At 39.3% G+C, this 24,357-nt stretch overlaps 1 long non-coding RNA gene across 18 annotated transcripts in view; it reads left to right on the top strand.

Moving 5' to 3' along the window:
* LOC146394600 (uncharacterized) overlaps positions 1 to 22,551 on the top strand; it is a 29,708-nt gene extending 7,157 nt beyond the window's left edge. For 5 of the 18 annotated variants that reach the window (XR_014835445.1, XR_014835459.1, XR_014835446.1 and 2 more), the window contains one exon: positions 19,610 to 22,551. This is a non-coding gene — a long non-coding RNA (uncharacterized LOC146394600). Of the gene's footprint in view, positions 1 to 2,951; positions 3,018 to 7,393; positions 7,818 to 8,920; positions 9,341 to 11,262; positions 11,308 to 19,609 lie in introns of those variants that run through there. The other 13 variants (XR_014835450.1, XR_014835454.1, XR_014835456.1 and 10 more) reach the window with 8 other exon arrangements.
* Positions 22,552 to 24,357: the final 1,806 nt, after the last annotated feature.

Below are 24,357 nucleotides of genomic sequence, written 5' to 3'. Positions count from 1 at the left end.
AGCACATGTGGAAGAAGTGACATTCATAAAAGTGGGCGAGAAGAAGACAACTGAAATGGTAACAAATTCATAATGGACAAATATAAGCTATTGAGAGAGTTTGGATTCCCTGAAAGTCTCAGGACCCCCCCCCCCCAAAAATCCAAGTTCATCTGCCAGCTGTGTTTTGCAGACTTCTGTTTGCATTCATGGTGAAGATTGAGGGAATTCCTAGAGACCTGAGAGAGCCACCTCCATAGCACATACATAAGAAATCCTGCTTGCTTCCTCAAACCTTGTCCTGTTGAAACAGAGACATCAGCCACTGTGGGAGGGACAGGAAAAACCTTTTCATCTTGGGTCCCTAGCGAAGGTTTAGTGATGTCGAGGGAGGGGTGAAAGCAACGGATGTGTCTGGAAGAGAAGTGAAAAGGCTCCTTTGGTTCCAAACCCCATACTGATGTTAGGCGGAGGTCTGCTACTCTGGGGGAGAGGCAGATAACTTGCTTGCATTCAAGACCCCCACTGATACAAGGAAAAATTCGGCTAACACAAAGAGGGTGCAGGAAGCTGAGAAAGCCCCACCCCGCAGATTAGGCATAAAGGACTTGCCTAAGACTGAGGTTGGAGCACAAATACTGAGAACCCCCTCAGCCTCCACCAAGAGCAGCTCTTGTCAACTGCTGAGGGAGAGCCCTTGTGGCCCAGGTGTACATGTCATGCTGAAAGTTGAATGAGGAATAAGATCACTGAGAGAGACACCAGTGTTCCAGATGCTACATTAACACTGCTGAAGGAATGTCAAGTCTGTGGAGTATTGAAAGTAACTATAGGAGGAGTTCCCGTCGTGGCGCAGTGGTTAACGAATCCGACTAGGAACCATGAGGTTGCGGGTTCGGTCCCTGCCCTTGCTCAGTGGGTTAACGATCTGGCATTGCCGTGAGCTGTGGTGTAGGTTGCAGACGCGGCTCGGATCCCTCGTTGCTGTGGCTCTGGCGTAGGCCGGTGGCTACAGCTCCGATTCAACCCCTAGCCTGGGAACCTCCATATGCTGCAGGAGCGGCCCAAGAAATAGCAACAACAACAACAACAAAAACAACAAAAAAAGACAAAAGGACAAAAGACAAAAAAAAAAAAAATGATGGTGAAATAAAGACTGTGCCAGACATACAAAAAAAAAAAAAAAAAAAAAAGAAAGTAACTATAGGAGTTCCCATTGTGGCTCAGTTGTAATGAACCTGACTAGTAGCCATGAAGATGTGGGCTCAATCCCTGGTCCTGCTCAGTGGGTTAAGGATCCAGTGCTTCCGTGAGCTGTGGTTTAGGCCACAGATGCAGCTCAGATTTGGCAATGCTGTGGCTGTGGTGTAAGCCAGCAGCTGCAGCACCAACTTCACCCCTAGCCTAAGAACTTCCATATGCTTCATGTGGCCCTAAAAAGACAAAACAAACAAACAAACAAAAAACAGCTATAGAAATAACCAAAGCCCAGCTCAGCTACTGATGAGGCTGACTCACACACCAACATTAGTGCCCTCACAGAAGAATACAAGAAATAAAAAAGACACATAGCATACAGTGGGACAGACTTAAAAAGGACAGCAGACTTCTCCCCAGAATCTATGCAATCCAGAATTCTCTAGAATTTTTCAAAAATGAAGATGAAATAAAAGTATCTACACATGTGAATAAACAAAAAGCCACTTAATTCATTCCCAGAAGATTTACTTTACAAATACAATACAAGAAGTTCTTTAGGCAGAAAAATTACATCAGAAGGAAATGTGGATCTACACAAAGGATTGAGTAGTACTTGAAATGGTAAAATGGTAGGTAAATACAAACACTTTTCTCTTATTTGATCTCTTTAACAGATAATTGATATTTAAAGAAAGTATTAACAATGTAATATGGGATTTCTCACATGTGTAGAATTAAAGCGTAAGACAACTAACTATAGTACAAAGGATGGGAGGAAGGAAAGAAAAGTGAAGATATTGTATTGTCCATGTATTGGTGTAAAATTATTTAAAGGCATGCTGTGAGTTGAAAAGATATATTGTAAACCCTAAGCAAGTTATAAATAATGTTAAACAAAGATATATAACTAATAAGCCTGTAGTGATGATGAACTGGTATGATCCTAACCGGTCAATGGACCCAAAAGAAAGGAGGAGATAGGAAACATTGAATTAAAAAGCAGATGTGGAGTTCCCGTCGTGGCGCAGTGGTTAACGAATCTGACTAGGAACCATGAGGTTGTGGGTTTAATCCCTGGCCTCACTCTGTGGGTTAAGGATCCGGCACTGCCGTGAGCTGTGGTGTAGGTTGCAAATGCAGCTCAGATCCTGCGTTGCTGTGGCTGTGGTGTAGGCCGGCGGCTACAGCTCTGATTCGACCCCTAGCCTGGGAAACTCCATATGCCGCGGGAGCGGCCCAAGAAATAGCAAAAAGACAAAAACAAACAAACAAACAAACAAACAAAAAGCAGATGTGACAAAAGAGAAATATAACAAGATAGTAGATTTAAAGGCATACACTTTCCATGCTAAATGTAATTTGCTTACACATGTTGATTAAAAATCAGAATTTGTTGGACTGGATAAAAAAAGCAAAAGCAAATTGTATACTGTTTTCATTATCATTTGTCTCGAGATAGTTTTTAATTTCCTTCTGGACTTCCTCATTGACCCACTGGTTTTCCAGTAGCATGTTGTTTAGTCTCCATGTAGTAGGTTTTTTCTCATTTCTTTCCCTGTGGTTGATTCTAGTTTCATACCATTGTGGTCAGAGAAGATACTTGAAGTAATTTCTATACTCTTAAATTTGTTGAGGTTAGCTTTGTGCCCCAGTATGTGGTCAATTCTTGAGAATGTTCCATGTGCACTTGAGAAGAATGTGTATTCTGATTTTTTTGGATGTAATGTCCTAAAAATGTGGGTTAAGTCTAACTTTTCTATTGTGTCCTTTAGGATCTCTGTTGCCTTATGGACTTTCTGTCTAGAAGATCTTTCCATTGATGTGAGTGGGGTGTTAAAGTCTCCTACTATGATTGTATTCCCATCAGTTACTCCTCTTATGTTTGTTAGTATTTGTTGTATGTATCTGGGTACTCCTATATTTGGAGCATAGATATTGACGATTGTAATATCTTTTTCTTGAATGGATCCTTTAACAGTTAAATAGTGTCCTTATTTGCCTTTCTTTATGGCCTTTGTTTTAAAGTCGATTTTGTCTGATAAGAGTATTGCCATTCCTGCTTTCCTGTCTTGTCCATTGGCATGAATTATCTTTCCCATCCCCTCACTTTCAATCTATATGTGTCCTTAGTCCTAAGGTGAGTTTCTTGTAGACAGAAGATTGAGGGTTTTTGCATTTTTATCCCATCTGCCACTCTGTGTCTTTTGATTGGAACATTCAGTCCATTGACATTTAAGGTGAGTATTGATAGATATGTATTTATTGCCATTTTAAACTTTTTTTTCCAGTTGATTCTATGTATCTCTTTCCTTTTTTCAGTTGGATGGTTTCCATTTATTTTATGCTTGTATACTTTCTTTTCAGTTTTTGTGGTTTGCTCTGTTTTTTAAGTACGTTAACCCTTTCCTATATCTGCTTCCTTTAGTCTGAAAATCATATAGGCTCAAACACAGCATTAAAATATAAAAAGATCTATATTTTTGTACTTCCCTTGCCCACATTGTACAATTTTGATGTCTTTTTTTTTTTAGCATCTTCATATTTAGATCTGTATGCTGGCTTATTTAAGTCACTGCTTTCCAATTGTGGTTTGCTCCATCCTAGTTCTTCCTTTATTTTTTCTTTTTAATTGAGAGAAGCCCTTTCAGTATTTCTTTTAGAATGGGTTTAGTATTGCTGTACTCCTTCAACTTTTGTTTGTTGGAGAAATTCTTTATTTCCCCTTCTTTTTAAAATTATATTCTTGCTGGATAAATGTCAAAATCTATGGGACACTGCAAAAGCACTTCTCAGAGGGAAGTTCGTAGCAATGTAGGCCTTCCTCAAATAGAAGAAAAATCTCAAATTGAAAACTTAACTCACCACCTAAATGAATTAGAAAAAGAAGAAAAAACAAAACCTAAAGTCAGCAGAAGGAAGGAAATCATAAAGATCAAAGAGGAAATCGGTTAAATAGAGATTAAAAAACAACAGAAAAAATTCTGCTGTGGAGCACTAGGAACTATGTCTAGATACTTACAATGGAGCACGACAATGGGAGAAAAAATTATTTATACATTTATGTGTAATTGGGTCCCCATGCTGTACAGTGGGGGAAAAAAGTGTGTTGGGGGAAATAACAATAAAAAATAAAAAAATAAATAAAAAACCAAAGAAAAAAATCAAGAAAACTAAGAGCTGGTTCTTTGAAAAGGTAAACAAAATTGACAAACCTCTGGCTAGACTCACCAAGAAGAGGAGAGAAAAAACCCAAATAAGTAAAATAAGAAATGAAAAAGGAGAAGTCACAATGGATACTACAGAGATACAAAAAACCATGAGAGAATACTATCAAGAATTATATGCCACCAAATTTGATGACCTAGAAGAAATGGACAATTTTCTGGAGACTTACAGCCTGCCAAAACTGAATCAAGAAGAAATAGATCAACTGAACAGAGCGATCACTAGAAACGAAATTGAGTATGTCATAAAAACACTCCCTCCAAAGAAAAGTCCAGGACCAGATGGCTTCACACGTGAATTCTACCAAACATACAAAGAGGAAGTGATAACCATCCTCCTCAAACTTTTTCAAATGGTTGAAGAAGAAGGAACACTCCCAATGATATTCTATGATGCCACCATCACCCTCATTCCAAAACCAGACAAAGATACCACCACCAAAGAAAACTATCGGCCAATATCTTTGATGAATATAGACGCAAAAATTCTCAACAAAATTTTAGCCAACCAAATCGAACAACGTATCAAAAAGATCGTACACCATGAACAGGTGGGATTCATCCCAGGTTCACAAGGATGGTTCAACATATGCAAATCAATCAACGTCATACACCACAGTAACAAAAGAAAAGTCAAAAACCACATGATCATCTCAATAGATGCAGAAAAAGCATTTGATAAAGTTCAACAGCCATTCATGATAAAAAACTCTCACCAAAGTGGGTATAGAGGGAACATACCTTAACATAATAAAAGCCATTTACAACGAACCCACAGCAAATATAATACTCAATAGAGAAAAGCTGAAAGCCTTCCTACTAAAATCTGGAACAAGGCAAGGATGCCCACTCTCAACACTGTTATTCAACATAGTACTGGAATTCCTATCCACAGTAGTCAGACAAAGAAAAGCAATAAAAGGTATCCAAATAGGAAGAGAAGAGGTAAAATTGTCACTGTAGGCAGATGAAATGATACTATACGTAGAAAACCCTAAGGACTCAACCCCAAACCTGCTTGAACTGATCAACAAATTCAGCAAAGTAGCAGGATATAAGAAATCAGTCACATTTCTGTATCCTGCTGTGTAGCACTGGGAACTTTGTCTGGTCACTTATGATGTAGCATTATAATGGGAGAAAAAAGAATGTACACATGTATGTGTAACTGGGTCACTATGCTGTACAGTAGAGAAAAATTGTATTGGGGAATTAATAAAAAATTGACAGTAAAAAATTATATACTCTTAAAAAACCTTTATTTATTTATTTATTTTTGAAATTAGTTTTAATTGCTCGGATTGGGGTTTTTTTATTACTCAATGAATTTATTACATTTGTAGTTGTACAATAATCATCACAGTCCAATTTTATAAGATTTCCATCCCATGACTCCAGTGCATCCCCCACCTCCCGAACTGTCATCTTTGGATGACCAAAAAACCCTTCACTTTAAATAAAAAGAACTATTTCTTCACTTTAAATAAAACGAACTAACTATAAGTTACAAGTATAGGAATGGAAAAAGGTATACCCTGCAAACACAAATCAAAAGCAAGTTGGAAGTGCCAACTTGCTTAATGCCTCACAAAACATACAAGATAGTGAAAATGATTACTAGGGATAAAGGGCAACATTCCATTGTGGTAGAGGGGTGCAAACTAGACTGTACTGGGCAAAAAACCACATCTTGACAAATTCAAAAAACTGAAATTATATACAATATGTTGTTTGAATACGAAAGAGTTAAAATAGGAAATCGTTTTAGAAATATATCTGGTAACTCTGAAATACTGGAAGTTAAGTAATGTAGGAATCAAAGAAATCTCAAGGAAAATTAGAAAAGGAACATACAACAGGTCAAAATTTGCTAGATGAAGCTAAAGCAATGCATATGGATGGGAATTTGTACTATTAAATGCTTATATTAGAAAAGAAGCAAAGTCTCAAAAATCAATGACCTAAACTTACAATTGAAGAAATTGGAAAAATAAATTCAAATTATACGCAAAGAAAGAAGAAGGAAAAGTAATAAATATTAGAGGGGAGGGAGTGGGAGGGACTGGGAGTTTGGGGTTAGTAGATGTGAACTATTACATTTAGGATGGATAAGCAGTGAGATCCTGCTGTAGAGCACAGGGATCTATATCCAATCACTTGTGATAAAACATGATGGATGATAATATGGGAAAAAGAATGTATATACATGTATAACTGGGTCTCTGCTGTGTAGCAGAAATTGACAGAACTTTGGAATCAACTATAGTAAAAAAATTTTTAAAAAGAATAGAAACAAATTAGATAGAAACCAGGAAATCAATAGAAAAAAATCAGTGAACCCAGAAGCTGTTTCTTTGAAATTAATATACATTTAGTGAGACTGATATGACAGAGAGAGAGAGAGAGAGAGAGAGAAGTAAAGGCACACAAATTACCAAAATCAGTAATTCCAGAGGTCATATCAATATAGAATCTTCAGATATTAAATGTATGGCAGAAAACATTATAGAAAATATTACCCTCCAAACTTGTTCAATAGATGAAATGGGAAGATTCCTTGACTGACACTAGCTAGCAAAGCTCATTCAAGAAATAAATAACATGTATAGTCTCATACTGATCAAAGAAATTGAATTCACTAAAAAAGAACAAAGAAGAAAACAACAAAAAAAAAAAACCCAAAATATTTTGCTTAAATGAGATTCAAGTCTTTTGTGGCTTTACTGGTGTGATAATTGATTTTATGTGTCAACTTGACTGGGCTAAGGAATGCCCAGATAGCTTTGCAAGACATAGTTTCTGTGTGTGTCTGTGAACATGTGTCCTGAGGAGACTGTCTGAATTAGTAGACTGAGTGAAAAAGATTGAACTCACCTACTTTGGAGGGCATTATCCAATCCATTGAGGTCCTAAATAGAACAGAAAATTAGAATAAGGGATAATTTACTCTCTTTGCTTGAGCTGAGACATCCATCTTCTTCTGCCCTCAGATGTCAGTGCTCCTGGTCTCATGCTTTTGGACACAGAGTGGGACTTACCATCAGACCCATGAATCTCAGTACTTCAGACTTGGACTGAATTACACCACTGACTTTCCTGTTCTCCAGCTTGCAGAGAATAAATCATGGAACTTGTGACACTCCACAATCACAGGAGCTGATTTCTATAATTATTTCTCTTTCTATGAATCTTGCTATACATCCATCCATCCTGTTGGCTCTGCTCCTCTGGAGAACTCTGACTAATGTAGATTTTGGTACTGAGAGTGACCTTATTTTTTTTTTATTTTTGGTCACACCCATGGCATGCGGAAATTCTGGGCAGGTGATCAAAACTGTGACAGAATGGTGACCGAAGCCACAGCAGTGACCATGCTGGATCCTTAACTTACTGTGCCACCAGGGAACTCTAAAGGTGTGTTTAAAAGAACCAAAGCTTAAGGATTTTTTTCTGAATAGGTTTGTGTATTTTTGGAATTGGCTAATATGATTACATTTAAAAATGCTAATGGATCTATTTATTTCTAGTAGTAAAGAGAGGAATGATAGTCCATGAACTTTTATAGAGACACAGAATAACTGCATTGGATATTGCTAATCAAAACTTATAAGAAGCAAGGAGCTAAATGACTATATATACTTTTGAACATTTTTGGAAGAGTAAGGAATATAGTGATATTGATTGGTTTTTCTAATGTCCCTGGACAAAGTGGCTAAAGAAATAGATGAGCTGAAGTCTCCGAATTCTGAGTAATAAATGACCACAGACCTTGTAGGTGTCCCCTGAAGTAGAGCCTTGTCTCCTGCAGCTGCAGAGCTGAAATTGCTGAAAGTTAAATGTAGAATCTCATCCTGCAATTGATTGAATTAAATTTCAAGTTGAATCCTAGCCTTGCAGAGCGTCCACTGTTAAAGTGCGGAGGATTGATTGGGGACAAATGGGATCCTATAAGGTGAGATGACAATGCCTGGCAAGGCCCTGATGAAGCTGGGTACAATGAGCCCATAAATTCTGATGAGTCTTCTTTGCCAGTGGAAGAGGTCTCTCCAGAGGCAGTGGAAGGCTCCTCACCCGCAGTAAAATATAGTCCTTTCTACTTCTGTCTGAGGGAGTTACCCCTGCATTGCCTGAGGAGATGGTAATTGTCTCTCCCCTGAGGCAGTTGCCATAGAAGACAATGCTGATTCTCCTTAAGACTCACTCCAACTACTCCTCTTTGCTTCCAGACCTATAACTACACTCAAGTTCCAGCAGACCTTCAAAAATGAGGTTCAAAGTGGGACTCACGACTAAGTGAAAAAGCACTGCTTGATATTTCTAATTTTATATCAGCAAAAATTTGGAGAACACATGTGGGAATGGATACGAAGGTGTGGGATAACAGTGGAAGGACCATAAAGATAGATCAGGCCAAATTTATTAACCTGGGTTCAGTAGGCAGAGATTCTGCTTTTAATGCAGCTCAGGGAGTTGTAAAGGGCTTTAACAGTTTGTTTGGTTTGTTGTCTGAAACACAGGCTAAAAAGCAGCCCACCATGAGGGAACTGAAAATGCCTGGTTTCATATAGAGAAGGGATTCAGAAGCTTTGGGAAACTGAAATGTAAAGAGTGAATTTCTCATTTAAGACCACACTGGGAAGGTCCAGAAGACATACCATTCAGCACTTCTGTGAGAAATAAATTCATCACTGCTATGAGCAGAGCCCAGCATTCTTGAAGAGCAGCATGACTGGTCTTCTCTCTAGTGCAGCACTTACAGTGGGAACCAGAGCCCCTCAACTGGAAAAATCTAAATATAATTGGATCCTAAGGTGACAGAGGCCAAGAAGCAGCAGTCAATTGCCAAAGGCAAGGTGGGTGTGGTTACCACAAAGGACAGCAGAGTTAAAGCAGCTATCAGAAGAGTCTGCCTTGGGAGTTTCCTTAGTGGCTCAGTGGTAAGGAACCCAGCTAATATCCATGAGGATGCAGGTTTGATCCCCGGCCTCGATCATTGGTTTAAGGATATGGCGTTTCCATGAGCTGTGGCATAGATGCGTCTCGGGTCTGGCATTGCTATGGCTGTGGCATAGGCTGACAGCTGCAACAATTTGACCCCTGGCCTGGGAACCTCCATATGCTGTGGGTGCAGCCCTAAATACACACACACACACACACACACACACACACACACACACACACATGAGTAGTCTGCCTTATGTGGAACTATGGTATTGGCTAATCATGGTGTTCCTGTAAGTGAAATATATAGGAAGTCAACTAAATTCCTGATATGTATATGCAAAAAAGTTCTGGGTCAGGTGAACAAATCTAAATTCAAGTCACAAAGTCAGAGTCATGAGCCCTCAAGCAATTCCCTGACTGGGGTCACTTTATAGACCTAGAATCCCTTGAATGAAGGGGAGGCCTAGATCCTTTGAAAAAGGACTCTGGTATGCTATTGAACATTTGCATTGTAAATCTTTCTCCAAGCCTTTCCCAAATGAGTTTCCCCAGAGTCACTGGACAATGGAGAACAGGAAATAATCAGACCTTTGAGAGACTACTCAGCCTTGCTCTGAGTTGACATTGATTCCAGGAAACCCTAAACATCACTGTGGCACATCAGTCAGAGTAGGGACTTACATAGGTCAGGTGTTCAATGGAATGTTAACTCAGCTCTATGGGTCCTCGAACTCATCTTGTTTATTTCCCCAGTCCGGAATGCATAACCAGAACACATGTGTCAGCTGCTAAATACAGAATTGGACTACATACTCATGTTGTTTCCTTGATGTGAGAGTGAGGGCTATTATGGTGGGAAAGGCCAAGTGGAAGTCATTAGAACTCCTTCTCCCTAGGAATATAGTAAAGCTAAAGCAGTTGTACATCCCTGGAGGAAGTGCAGAGAATAATGCCACCATCAAGGACTTGAAAGAGGCAAGATGGGAGATTCTCACACTATGTCCCTGTCCTGCTTTCCTGTTTGACCTATACAGAAGACTTAGATGTATCTTGGAGAATGACGGTGGATTTAGTGTAAGCTTAACTAGGCAGTGACTTCAATTGCAGCTGTTGTAGCAGATGTGGTTTCATTGCCTGAGCAAATTAACACATACCATGGTATCTGGTATGCAGTTACTCACCTAGAAAATGCTTTTTTTCTCCATCCCTGTCCTTGGGGGCCATGAGTAGCAGTTTGCTGTCAGGTCCCAAGGCCAACAATACCCTTTCGCTGTCCTACCTGATGGGTCTGTCAATTCTCTATCCCTACGTCATAATTTCTCAGGGATATTTTTTAGACATATTTTAAAATTGAAGTGGAGTTGGTTTACACTGTTATGCCAATTCATGCAGTACAGCTAAAGTGACCCAGCCATACATATAAACACATTTCCTTTCTTGTATTATCTTCCCTCATGGCCTTTCTGAAGTGACTGAATATAGTTCCCTGTGCTGTATAGTAGGAATTAATTGCTTATCCATTCTAAATCTACTAACCAACCCTAAACTCCCCGTACATCCCTCTCCCTCCTCCCTACCACTTGGCACCCAAATGTCTGTGCTCTGTGTCTGTAAATCTGTCTCTGTTTTGTAGACAGGTTCATTTGTATCATATTTTAGATTCCACCTATTAGTGATAGCATATGATATTTCTTTCTCTGTCTGACTTACGTCACCTAGCATGAGAATCTCTATATTGCTGCAAATGGCATTATTTCATCCGTTTTTATGGCTGAGTAGTATTCCACTGCATATATGTACCACATCTTCATTATCCATACATCTGTCAATGAACATTTAGCTTGTTTCCATGTCTTGGTTATTGTGAGTAGTGCTGCTATGAACAGAAGTGTTCATATATCTTTTTGAATTATAGTTTTGTCTGGATATATGCCCAAGAGTGGAATTGCTGGATCATAGGGTAAGTTTATTTTCATTTTTATTTTATGTTTTCTTATCAGGGCCTCACCTGTGGAATATGAAGTTCCCAAGCTAGGGGCTGTATTGGAGATGCATCTGCTGGCCTATGCCACAGTAGCAATGGCACGGGATCTGAGCCACATCTTCGACCTACACCACAGCTCATGGCAATGCTGGATCTTTAACCCACTGAGCAAGGCCAGGGATCAAATCCACATCCTCCTGGATACAAGTTGTGTTCGTATTCCACTGAGCCACAATGGGGATTCCCAGTAAGTTTATTTTTAGTTTTCTGAGGAAGCTCAATACTGTTTTCCATAGTGGCTGCACCAACTTACATTCCTACCCACAGTGCAGGAGGGTTCCCTTTTCTCCGTACCCTCTCCACCATTTGTTATTTGTAGACTTTTTGATGATGGCCATTCTGACTGATGTGAGGTCACACTTCATAGTGGTTTTGATTTGCATTTCTCCCATTCTGTGGGTTGTCTTTTTGTTTTGCTTATGTTTTCTTCTGCTGTACAAAAGTTTGGCAATTTGATTAGGTTCCATTTACTTATTTTTGTTTTTATTTCTATTGCCTTGGGAGACTCATACTTAGTGTAAGTTTTATACCTTTGAATGTTTGTATTAGAACAAAAGGGACCCAAGTCAATAATGAAAGCTTCCACCTTAAGAAACTAGTAAAAAAAAAAAAAGATTGAAACAACCCAGAGCAAGCAGAATGAGGGAAATAAAGATTGCAGCAGAAAGCACTGAGACTGAGAGCAGCAAAAGAATAGAGAAAATCAATGACTGCCACCCCCTCCAAAAAGTAAAAGAAGACAAAACTTACCAATATTAGAAACGAAGTAGGTTACAGGTGCCACAGTAATTAAAAGGATACTATGAATAACCCTGCAGGCATACACTTGACAATGTAAATGAAATGGAACAATGGAAAGATACAAGCTATCAAAGTTTATGCCAAAATAAACGGGTAATCTGAATAGATGTGTATCTATCAAGAGACCCAGTTCACAAGGGAAAAACTCAAAAAAGAAATCTCTAGGCCCCCATGATTTCACTGGAAAAATCCCATTGAATATTTAGGAAGAAACAGCAGCAATTCTACATAATCTCTTTAAGAAAGCAGAAAAGAAGAAATGTTTGTCAAACCATTTTTTTTTTTATCAGATTGGCATTATCCTGACTCCCAAATCAGACAAAGACAGCACAAGAAAATCATGGTCTAATATCCCTCATGAACATAGATGCAAAAAGTCCTCAATATATATTACTAAACTGAACAAAATAATACATAAATGAATAATGCACCGTGACCAAACTGGGTTTATCCTGGGAATGCAAACTGCTTCAGTATTCAAAAATCAATCAATGCAATTGACCCTATTAACATACCAAAGAAATAGAACCACATAGTCATATCATGCAGAAAAGGTGTTGACAAATTCAACAGACATTCATGCTAAAAACAAACAAACAAACAAACAAACAAATAACCCAAAACTCAGCAAACTGGGAGTAGAAGGATTATTTCTTACCTTGATAGAGAGCCACTACAAGAAAATACTGTATCTCACTTCACTCTTAATAGAGAAAGACTAATTGGTTTGCCCTAATATCAAGATCTGAGCTTGGATGTCAAATTTCATGCCTGCTTTTCAACACTGTGCTGGAAGTTCTAGCCAATTAAATAAGGCGAGTGACATAAATAAATGGCTTATAGATTGGGGAAGAGGAAATACAACTACTCCAATTACAGATGACATGATTATTTACATAGAAAAATCTTATATAATCTATAAAAATATTTGAAAAATAATAAGTGATTTAAACAATCTTGCAGGATACAAGGTCAACAAACAAAGAGCAGGCACATTTCTATAGACTAGCTGGGAACTACTGGGAAAATTTTGTTTTTAAAAAAACCCATGGTACCATTTACAACCTGCTCTGTGCCAATCTAAGAAAAGAAGTGCAGAATATGTGTGCTGAAAAACTACGAGAAGCTAATGAAAGAAACAGGATGAGACCTAAATGGAAAGGCACATTGCATTAATGGGTTGATAGACTCAATATAGGTAAAATGTCAATTGTCTTCAAATTGATGTATGATTTAATGCAATTCCAACCAAAATCCCAGCAGGAATTTTTTCTTCTAGCTTGTGGTATTAGACTAATTGTTTCTAAAATTTATGTGCAGTGGCAAGAGAACTAGAAGAGCCAAAACAACTTTGAACAAGAGCAAACTTCAAGGATTATTACAATGCTAGAATAATCTTCACATTGTGGTACACAACCAAGAGAGAGACACACCTCTGTAAAAAAATCAACTGCCTGTGTATTGGTGGCCAATTGTATAAAAACAGTCCTTTTAATCAAACAGTGTTAGAAAAATTGAACCTCTAGGATACTTACTTTAGCTGAATGAAAATTTATTTTTATGCAAAACCGATGTATAAATGTTTATAGCAGTTCTATTCTTCATTGCCCCAAACTGGAAATAACTCAAATGTAGGGTGTGTTTTGCTAATAGCTAGGCTGAGGGCTGAGAGCTCAGGACAGAGAGCAGGGGCCACCCTAACATAAAGATATTGGGCCTATTAATGGGGATAGGAAGGGAGAAGAAGATCAGGAAGGCCACTTTATTCAAGAGGGGTGGGGGATCAATTAAACCTAAACCATTACTTTTAAAATGAAATTCCACTGTTACATGAGAAAAAAAACAAAATTTGGCACATCTATACAGTGGAACATTTTTCAGCAATTCAAAGAATGAATTCAACAACTTGGATGAAATATAAGTGCATTATGCCGAGTGAAGGAGTATCAAAATTTTATAGGCATTATTATTCCATTTGTAGTATACATATATGTGTGTGTGTGTATAAATTTTATGGCCGTAACCACAGCATATGGAAGTTTGTGAATCAGGCATGAAATCCAAGCTGCAGCTGCAACCTATGCCACAGTTGTAGCAATGCTAGATCCTTAACCCACTGCACCAAAGCAGAAACTCCAGTGTATGATATTCTTGAAAAGGCTCAATATAGTAGTAGAGAACAGGTCAGTGCTTGCCAGGGCTTAGGGATGGGCTAAGGGAGTGTCTATAGAAGGGAGGCATAAAGATTTCAGGATATTACGGTGACATAGATGATCTGTACATGGATTGCAGTGCTTATTTCATGCGTGTGTACATGTGTTGAAATTCACAGAACTATACACGCACATCAGTTTTACTACGTTAATAAAAATCTAAAAATTTGCTCATTAGGCAGGTTAGAATCCTTGCTTTCTCTACGTCTGTTTCAACACAGTGTATGTATGCCTAAACAGTAGTTTTGTTTGTTTTAGAGGTATTCACAAAAGGGATCCTATTACGTGTCCTGTTTTGGATCTTTCACTTAACATTTTTATGTCTGTCTGTGCTTAGCTCATTCCTTCTTGTAGTTGTGTAGTATTCCATGCTATGAATTTGATACAATTTATTCACATGTTTTTCTGTTGGCACATAATTGGGTTGATTCCAGTTTTGAGCTACTACAAACAGACTTACAATATGAGTATCAATATATGTACAAGAGTGCTCACTGCAGCTAGCATAAAATGGCAAAAAGTAAACCAAACACTGCCTAACCATCCATTAGAGAATGACTTAGATACACTCTGGCTGTAATCAAGGATGGCACATCATCAAAATCACTTCCACACCCTGGAGCCACTGTTCAGATAAGTTGTACAGGGGCTCACCAGGGTCTGTGGTGATGGTGACACATGGTCCTGGATACTGTAGAGGGGTCGTAGGAACCCATGGGTCAGGGAGCTCATTGAGTTCATCTCGGGACTCCTGAAGGTAGAGGTGAGGCTCAACAGGAAGGAGCCTGTGACACAAGTGTTTGGCCACCCAGGGCAGTCCAGAGAGGACCTCAACGTGCGCTGGCCCAGGGTTCTGATTGCAGGGGCTTCCCCACCTGACTGTCTGCCCTGAGCACTTCCAGGAAGGCAACCCTGGGCAATGCCTGAGGTGGTCCATGTAAGACCTTCCCCTCCAGTTCTGATCTGTTCCTCCCCCTCTTGGGCAAATCTGCTCTCTCGTTTCTTCAGTTCCCCCCTTTAAGTTCATGCCTGTATGCTGGGAAAATGATTGAGCCCACCATGCATGTGGGGAGACAGGGCTAAAGAGGGTAAGGGCTGGGCCTGCAGCCCCACAGTAGGTCAGGGGGCAGGCTGTGGGTTGTGACTTCAATATCCAGGATCCAGGGCTGCTTCTTTAGGCTATAGTGTCCTGCCCCAGTGTCCAGGCAGGAGAGCCAGTCCATCGTGTGGAAAAAAGCAGATGATGCAACCCTTCAGTGAGAAAAGAAGATTAAGTCTATGCCAACTTCCCTTTAACCATGGAAATGAGCTTCTGGTAGGAGGAAGAAGAGCAGGAGGGAGAGGAAGGCCATCTGCAGAAGACTGAACAGCACTAGGACCAGGGTCCTCCAGGAGGAAGAGGCAGAGCTGGCCCTTGGTGCCCCCCGCTGTCCACACACAGAGGGGGAGGCCCCGAGGGACACTCAGGCCTGGGGCTCACACACCCAGAAGCCTGTGGCCCTCTAGGTGTGACTGGTTAAGCCTCCGCCCTTCCTCTGTCTTCCAGTCTTGACTATGAGACGCTCCCTGCTGGCAAAGGCGGGTATTTCTATAACATGGAAAGTGTGTGACTGGTGGCTGAGCTGTGCCTGGTGAGTGACACCAAGACGTCCTTGTGGGACCGAGGCTTCATTCAGGCTTCCATGAATGAAAGGAAATGGATGCTTTAAATTATCAGGGGGCTCAGGTTTGTACTTGGACTAACCCTGCACCAGAGACATCCAGAACGGAAAGTGAAGAGGTTGTAGGCTGTGGCTCAGGAACAGCCAGGTAGAGGGCTCAGAGCAGAAGACACCCTGAGATCAAGATACTGGGTCTAGTAATGAGATGAGAAGAGAGAGAGGGGTGGGAGGATGAATGAAACCTAAACCATTCCTTTAAGAAAGAAATCCACTGCTACAGGAGATAAATTGGCCTGTGAAGTGAAAAGCCCATTTTAACTCCACTCTTCTTGATGTAAGGGATCAAATCTCACAAGGTTTATTTGACTCCCTGTCTCTTGGACAAGATCGTGAAGGTAGCTTACACTCCACATTAACTTACATGTTTTATCATTATTTATACGGCTTCAGTAGCAGTCATTGTCATTTACTAGAACATAGTTCTGGGGACTGTAACAGAAAGGATATTGACTCTGCACAAAACTAGTCATCCCATGTGAATGTGGTGATCTAGATTGCATGCCCATCATGGGACTCTGCAGAAAGCCAGTTAGCCAATATAAACTATTCCATGTCATGAAAAGTAAAGATTCACATCTAAACCCTAACATAATTTGCACATGACTTAATAATGCTCAGTGCCTACGGACAGGTATGAGAATGCTATTCACATTCCACCACAAGAGAGCATCTGTGCACAAGGACTGGCCTCTCAAGTATCTCAACTGAGAGCAAGAGCAACATCATGCCAGTGCTCAGCATTGTGGGGAGGAACCTCTGATTCTCAAAAAGGGGAGAAGGTACCCCCTGTCTGCCTCTGAAAGCCCTTCCATCCTATGTTTGGTTTTACATTTGGTTTAGTCATCATTCAGAGTATATCCTTTGCCCACATTTCAATTGTTGCTCATATTTTCTGCTCTTTAGTGGAATCATCGTTATTTTTTAGAACACTCATTAACGTAAAATGATGCAATCATCATTTGAGTGGTTTATAGCTACAAACAATCTGTTGAATTCAGACCACCAGTTTGATCCAGTTTGCAGTCCAATTTTATTCTCCAGAAAATCCAGTGAGGGAACAGGTTAAAGAAGAAATTCACATGATCATATAAATAGATGCAGAAAAAGAATTTGACAAAACTCAACATTCATTCAGGACTAAAACTCAGAAAAGTCAGAACAGATCGGACATCCTCAACTTGATAAAGAACATATGCAAAAAACCCAACAGTTAACAACAAAAAGTGAGCTTTCCCTCTAAGATCAGGAAAAAGACAAGGATGGCTGCTCGCACCCTTGATTTACAACAGTATACTGGAAATCCTAGCTCACAAGAAAAAGAAATAAAAGTTATACAGATTGAGAAGAAAGAAAGAGAACTGCCTGTGTTTGCAGAGAACATGATTGTTTATGTAGGAAAAAACCCTCCTGGAACCAATGAGGAAGTACAGCCAGGTTGCAGGATACAAGTTTAATATATCGGAGTCAATTACTTCCTTACATACCAGTGATGAACAACTGGAATTTGAAATCAGAAACATTACGATATATATTAGCACTCAAAAGAATGAAATATTAGAGATAAATAAAACATGTACAAGATCTATATGAGGAGAATGACAACCTCCGATGAAAGAAATCAAAGATCTAAATAAATGGAGACGTATTCCGTTTCATAGACAGGAGGACTCAAAGTTTTTGAGATGTCAGTTCTTCCCAACTTGCTCTATAGATTCAATGCAATCCTGATTGAAATCTCAGTGGGTTATTTTATGGATATTGACAAACCGATTTTAAAGTATATCTGAAGAGGCAAAAGAGCCAACATAAATTGAAGGAGAATAACAAAGCTGGAGAACACAAGACTTACTATTGAGGTACAGTAATCAAGATGGTGTGGTATTGGCAAAAAACAAAGACAAATAGATAAATAGAAAGAAACAGTCCCCAGCAAAAAGACCAAAAGAAATACAGTGGAGCAGAGTTCCCATTGTGGCTCAGCAGAAACAAACCTGACTAGATCCATGAGGATGCAGGTTTGAACCCTGGCCTTGCTCAGTGGGTTAAGGATTTGATATTGCTTCAAGCTGCGGTGCAGGTTGCAGACACGGCTTGGTGTAGGCCAGCAGTTGCATATCGGTCCCGTAGCCTGGGAACCTCCGTATGCAGTGGGTACGGCCATAGGAAGACAAAAAAAAAAAAAAAAAAAAAAAAAAAAAAGAGAGAAAGGAAATACAATGTAGTGAAGACAGTCTGTTCAACAAGTGATTCTGGAACAACTGGACACATATATGAAAAAAACGAATTTAGACACAGCCTTTCACAAAAGTTAACTCAGAATGGGTCATAGGCCTACATGTTAAGTTCAAAACTTTAAAACTCCCAGAAGATAACATAGGAGAAAATCTGCATGACCTTAAATATCACAGCGAATTTTAGATACAACATCACATGCACAACCCAATAATGAAATAATCAAACTGGATTTATCAAAATTTAAAACTGCTGTTTGAAGGACACTGTCAAGAGAATGAGAAGACAAGCCACAGACTGGGAGAACCCAAAATGTAGAAAGAATTCTTAAAACTCCACAAAAAGAGGATGAACAAACTCTTTTAAAAAATAAGTGAAAGACCTAAACAGACACATCAGCAAAGAAGCTATATAGGTGGGAAAGAATATACCGTATACTAAGTGAAAACAGCCAGTATGGAAAGGTTACATACAATTCCAACTCTACAATATTCTAGAAAAGGCAAAACAATGGAAATGGTAAAATGATTAGTAGTTGCCAAGGGTTAGGGGAGGGAAGGATGAATCAGCAAAGCACAGAGCACTTTTAGGGCGTGAAACTATTCTGCATGATATCATAATTGCACTTCTTGGTATTAACCCAAAGTCATTGAAAACGTATGTGCATACAAAAACCATGTGGATACATGTCAGTATACATTTGTGAAAACTTACGGAATGTCAACACCAAGAATGAACCATAATGAAAACTGTGGACTTTTGGTGACTGGGGTATGTACATCGGTTGTAGTAACTAATGTACCACTCTGGAATAGGGTATTGAAAGTGGGGGAGGCTGAATATTTGTGGGGATGGGGATAGATGAGAAATTTGTATTTTCTGTTCAATTTTTGTATGAACTTAAAATGGCTCTAGAGTTCCCGCTGTGGTGCAGTGGGTTAGGAATCTGATTGCAGTGGCTCGGGTTTCAGCGGAGGTACAGGTTTTGTCCCTGGCCCTGCGCAGTGGGTTAAAGGATTTAGCACTGCCACAGCTGTGGTGCAGGTTGAAGCTGTGGCTGGATTCAATCCCTATTATAACTAAAGATTCTAGACAAAATTGTAAAAAAATCCCTAAATGAGGAATCTGAAAAGTAAGTAAAAGCAAATTCCTTGTACCAGATTGTGAAACCATAGAGTAGTAACTGGTAAAGAGTTGAATTATCTGTTTTATTTTACTGTTTTCTCTTTCAACTTTGCCCCTCTCGGGAAGAAATCTCTTCATGGATTTGTGCAGCAGGAGTGGCTCCAGAAACTGACAAAGAAGAGAAAACTCAGGCCTGGTTTTCAGATGATTCTGCATGATGTGCAGGCACTACCCAAGAAGGGACAGCTGTACAACTACACCCCCTTTCTTGTACCTCCTTGAAGGACAGCAGTAAAAGGAAATCCTCCCTATGGGCAGAGCTTCAAACAGTGCATCTGGTTGTTTCTGGTGCTTGGAAGGATAAATGGCCAGACATTCAATTATGTACTGATTCCTGGGCAGTGGCCAATAGTTTGGCTGGATGCTTAGGGAATTGGAAGGAACATGAATGAAAATTGGTGACATGGAAGTCTGGGGAAGTGGTATGTGGCTAGACTTCTCAAAACAGTTAGAAATGTGAATATATTGTGTCCCATGTGAATGCTCCTCAAAGGGTGACCTCAGCAGAGGAGGATTTTAATAATCCAATAGATACGATGACCTGTTCTATGGTTACCAGTCAGCCTCTTTCCCCAGTCACTCTGGTCATTGCCCAAAGTGGCTGTGGTGGCATGGATAATGATTATACACAACAGGCCCTGTAACATGCATGTCCAATCACCAAAGCTGACCTGGTTATGGGCATTGCCAAGTGCCCAATCAGCCAGCAACTGAAAATAACCCTTATTCCCCAATATGGCACCATCCTCAGGGTGATCAGCCAGCTACCTGCCAGCAGATTGTTGCTATTCGACCTCTTCCATCATGTATTGGGCAACATTTTATTCTTACTGGCATAAACACTCATTAGAGATATGGACTTGCCTTCCCTGCATGTTGTACTTCTGCCAAAATTACCATCACTATACTGAGAGAATGTTTTCTCCATCATGGTTGTATTCTGCACTGGATTGGTTCTGATGAAGGATCCCACTTCACAGCAAATGAAGTGTGGCGATGGGCCCCATGGTCATGGAATGCACTGGTCTTATCATGTTACCCACCATTTTGAAACTGGGGGCTTGATAGCATGGAAGAATGGCCTCTTGAAGGCTCAGTTAGAGTGTCAGTCAGAGGGCAATACTCTCTTGGAATGGGGCAAAGTTCCCTAGAAGAAGGTATATGTTCTGAATCAGCATCCAGAATATGGTGCTGTTGTTCCCACAGTCGAGATTCATGGGTCCAGGATCCTACCAAGGGGTAAAAATGGGAGAGGCGCCTCTAGTGGTCCACTAGCAAAATTTTTATTTCCTATCCATGTGGCCTTATGATCTGATTGCCTAGAGGCCTCAGTTCCAAAGGGAGGAATAATTCCACTAGGAGAGGCAACAGCAATTCCATCGAAATGAAAGTAAAGACTGCTGCCCCAGCACTCTGGGGGTCTTTTCGTGGCTCTGAATCAACAGACAAAGAAGGGAGTTACTGTGCTGGCTGAGGTGACTGATCCTGACTACCAGGGGGACATTGGACCAGTATTCCACAGTGGAAGTTAGGAAGAGTGTGTTTTGAATATAGGAAATTCCTTAGGAGTATCATATTACCGTGCCTTTCGATTAAAGACAGGGAAAATTACAAGTATCCAATTCAGGCAGGACTATTAATGGCCCAGACCATTCAAAGACTGCGGGGAGCCGAGGAGATGCAGGAGGCTGAGGAAGGGAACTAGCCTGATGGCACAGTTCTGAAGGCAGGGTTCCTAACCGAGGAAAAAAAGCCTACCCTCCTGCACAGTTCTGAAGGCAGGTTTAGAAATAGGGAAAAGGCCTTACCCGGCGGTACAGTTCTGAGGGCAAGTTCTAAAAATAATGAGGCTCACCTGCTAACCCAACAACAATGGCTACAATAACAAAATGAAGGCTTTGCACAACAGTCCAAGAATAAAAATCGCTTCTTGGAAAAATCAGTCTTTCTTGTTTATTTACTTATTGTTCAATCTTTCCTGTTATTTGTTTCTTATTCTTTATTATTTTCCTATATTGTTTTGTGACTCAATAAAATTGGAACAACAAAAAATTGGAACAGTAATAAAATAATAAGAGCTTCACCTTGGTTGAATTCCCCCTATTCAGAGCCAACGTAGGTAAAACAAAGTATCCATTAGTTTGTTATAAGTAAGAATAGGTTTTAGAGTTAGGTAATTGTGCTATGTACAATAGGTTAGACATACATGAAGAAACATAATAATCTTGCTTTTAATGAATTTTGTAAAAAGCTTTTAAGTTTTATGAAATTAAGTTGCTTTGATATAAAAAATATTTTCTCATACTGTCCCCTGACCATAATGCTTTGAAGTTTTTTACCCTAGGTTTTAATCTAAACATGAACTTTGTTAATGTCAGATTCTTATGCCTGTGACCTTTCTGGCTGTTAATGATTAGCTTAACATAATAATAGGTAGTAACCACAAGATGCTTTGTACCAAAACTTCTTATTTTTATCTAATGTTTTTTTTCTGCATGATGTTTTGTACCCATTATAATTTTACATGATGCACTGTATCCGTTAGTTTTAATTAAAATTCTTAGAATACAATGTATATCTACTGTACCATGTAGTCTGAAATTTAACCTTTGAAAATATGATTTAAGCACTGTGATGTAAGTTACAATTAAGTTGTCTATATAAACTGTTACCTATGCTAATAAAATTTGAGCAGTCCAGCGCCCTGAAAGAAGGGACAAAGAGACTGTTTCTGTGTGCTTCGCCGACACTGTCCATCCCCATAGGGACACCCTGGCTGTTGGAGCTGGACTCCAGCAAAAGATTAAGGTTTGGGTCATCCCACCAAGCAACACTGATGTATTTGTGGGTTCCTTTATTGTATAGATCTTTGTGCCTTCATACAAAAAAGATCCACCTATGTTTTTCTAAAAAAATATACAGGAATTCTCAGTATATCCTGTACATGAATAATGTATGGTTTCCTCTCAAAGTTCCTTTTGAGGAATAAAGCTGTTAATTTCAAGCAAGTATGGTTCATCAAAATTTAATTTCAATGGCCGTGCATTTTGTAATCTCTTAAAAGATCTTTGTGTGCCCCAAATCATGATGATACATGATCCTATTGTTTTTTCTAGATATGTTATTGAATTGTTCTTCCCATTAGTTTGGTGACCCATTTCAAATTAATTTTTTGTATGTTTCAAGATAATTGTCAAAGTTTATTTCTTTAAAAATTGAAAAGAACAATCTCCACTGAACCGCATTGGAATATATAAATATACACAGTGTTTAGAAGTATTTCTGGACTTTCTATTCTGTTGCACTGTTCTATGTGTATATTCTTATGTGGACACAAACTGAGTTATTACAGACTCATAGCAATGCTTTGTAAATGATAGTGTAATATAACCAACTTTGTTCCTCAAGATTGGGTTTGCTATGCTTTGCATTTACGTATAAATATTAGCAGAAGCACGTCAATATCCACACCAGTAAAATCTGCTTTGATTTTGATCAATTCCAGTTTAGTTGCATATCTAAATAGACATATGCCTATAAATATTTAGAATAGTGCCAGAGTCATATGCAAGCAAACCATTGTATTTCTCTCAGAACTGTACCTCAATTTATATACTCAAGCCATCATAAAATTCAAAAAGTAAAAAACTGTTTTTTTGAATGATAGGATTTTTATATACACAGGTATTTGCTGCTGACAATTGAGATAACACATTAGAAAAATTTTTAAGTAAATACATTAGTACTTAATTGTAAAAGAGCATAAAATATATCCTTAAACTTGGCTCATGTTTGGGTATGCTTTACACAAACACTTACAATGTGAAGCCCACAAGTCCTATTCATACATCCTTTTTCAACACATTAAATTCAAAACCTTAAAAGTTGGTCTCATATTATGGTTAACTTCAGAATTGCAAAACATACTGGCATTTCATCAGACATAGTGCCTTTTCCTGTGAGCAACCCATAAAATAGTAATAAAAAGCACTTTGCAACCAGCAAGAAATTCATACTGCATGGCTCCTTTATACCTTATTGGCAATGGGATAAGGGACCTAGAAATCCAAAGTGGGAAAAAGACAGGTTGAAGCTGAAAACCAAATAATGGGCAGTTAATACCATTGTATACCAATCTTTCTTGCCACAGATTAACTCCTCCTAGCATTTCCTAGAATGACCCTAAAATCACTAGAAGAACAACTGTTGCTTGCTAATAAGATTTTTTTTCATTAACACACTGGCTCTTGCTGCTCCTATTGACCATTCTTAATTGTGTGATTCCCCAAAAGTTCCAACGAAGGAACTGGCGAAAAACAAATATTCACACATCTGAATCAAGTCTAACCTCCTCACATGAGGATGACATGCTCAGGTTTATTTCAATTGCTATTTTTGGAGCCTCTGAGGAATTCTTTTGCTTTTCCTCCTTCCTCTTTTGATGGCTCTTCTCTTTTTCCTACTCACGTGGTAGCTCTTCTTCTGGCACACAGCGGGCCTGTGTGGTATCAGGGCTGAGGTTCAATTGACTGAGGTCCTGTACTAGCGTTTTCCAAGAGGATGAATTCTGCCCTTCAGGATTCCCAGAAACAGTCTCTTTTTGGATCTGGCAGTAATGACATTTACATTTATTCCAATCTTTATTATATAAGGAAGAGATTTTTCCTTCCCTTCCAGCTCGAAAAGGTGACTTATAATTGAGGGTTTTCTGTCTCTTGTTCTCCACGAGTGTCTTTTTCCTCTGAGGGGATTCTGGCTTTTCCCATTGCTTCTCTTGTTCAGCCATCTCATCTCTGTACTGCTCCTGGCGGAGT

Source organism: Sus scrofa, chromosome X, assembly GCF_054392235.1.
Source record: "Sus scrofa isolate SSC_HxYL_T2T_F1_AM1 chromosome X, Sscrofa_HxYL_maternal_Yorkshire_Landrace_v2.0, whole genome shotgun sequence".
Taxonomy (NCBI): domain Eukaryota; kingdom Metazoa; phylum Chordata; class Mammalia; order Artiodactyla; family Suidae; genus Sus; species Sus scrofa.
The sequence above is the reverse complement of the archived record's forward strand: the minus strand, read 5'-3'. Positions and strand labels throughout refer to the sequence as shown.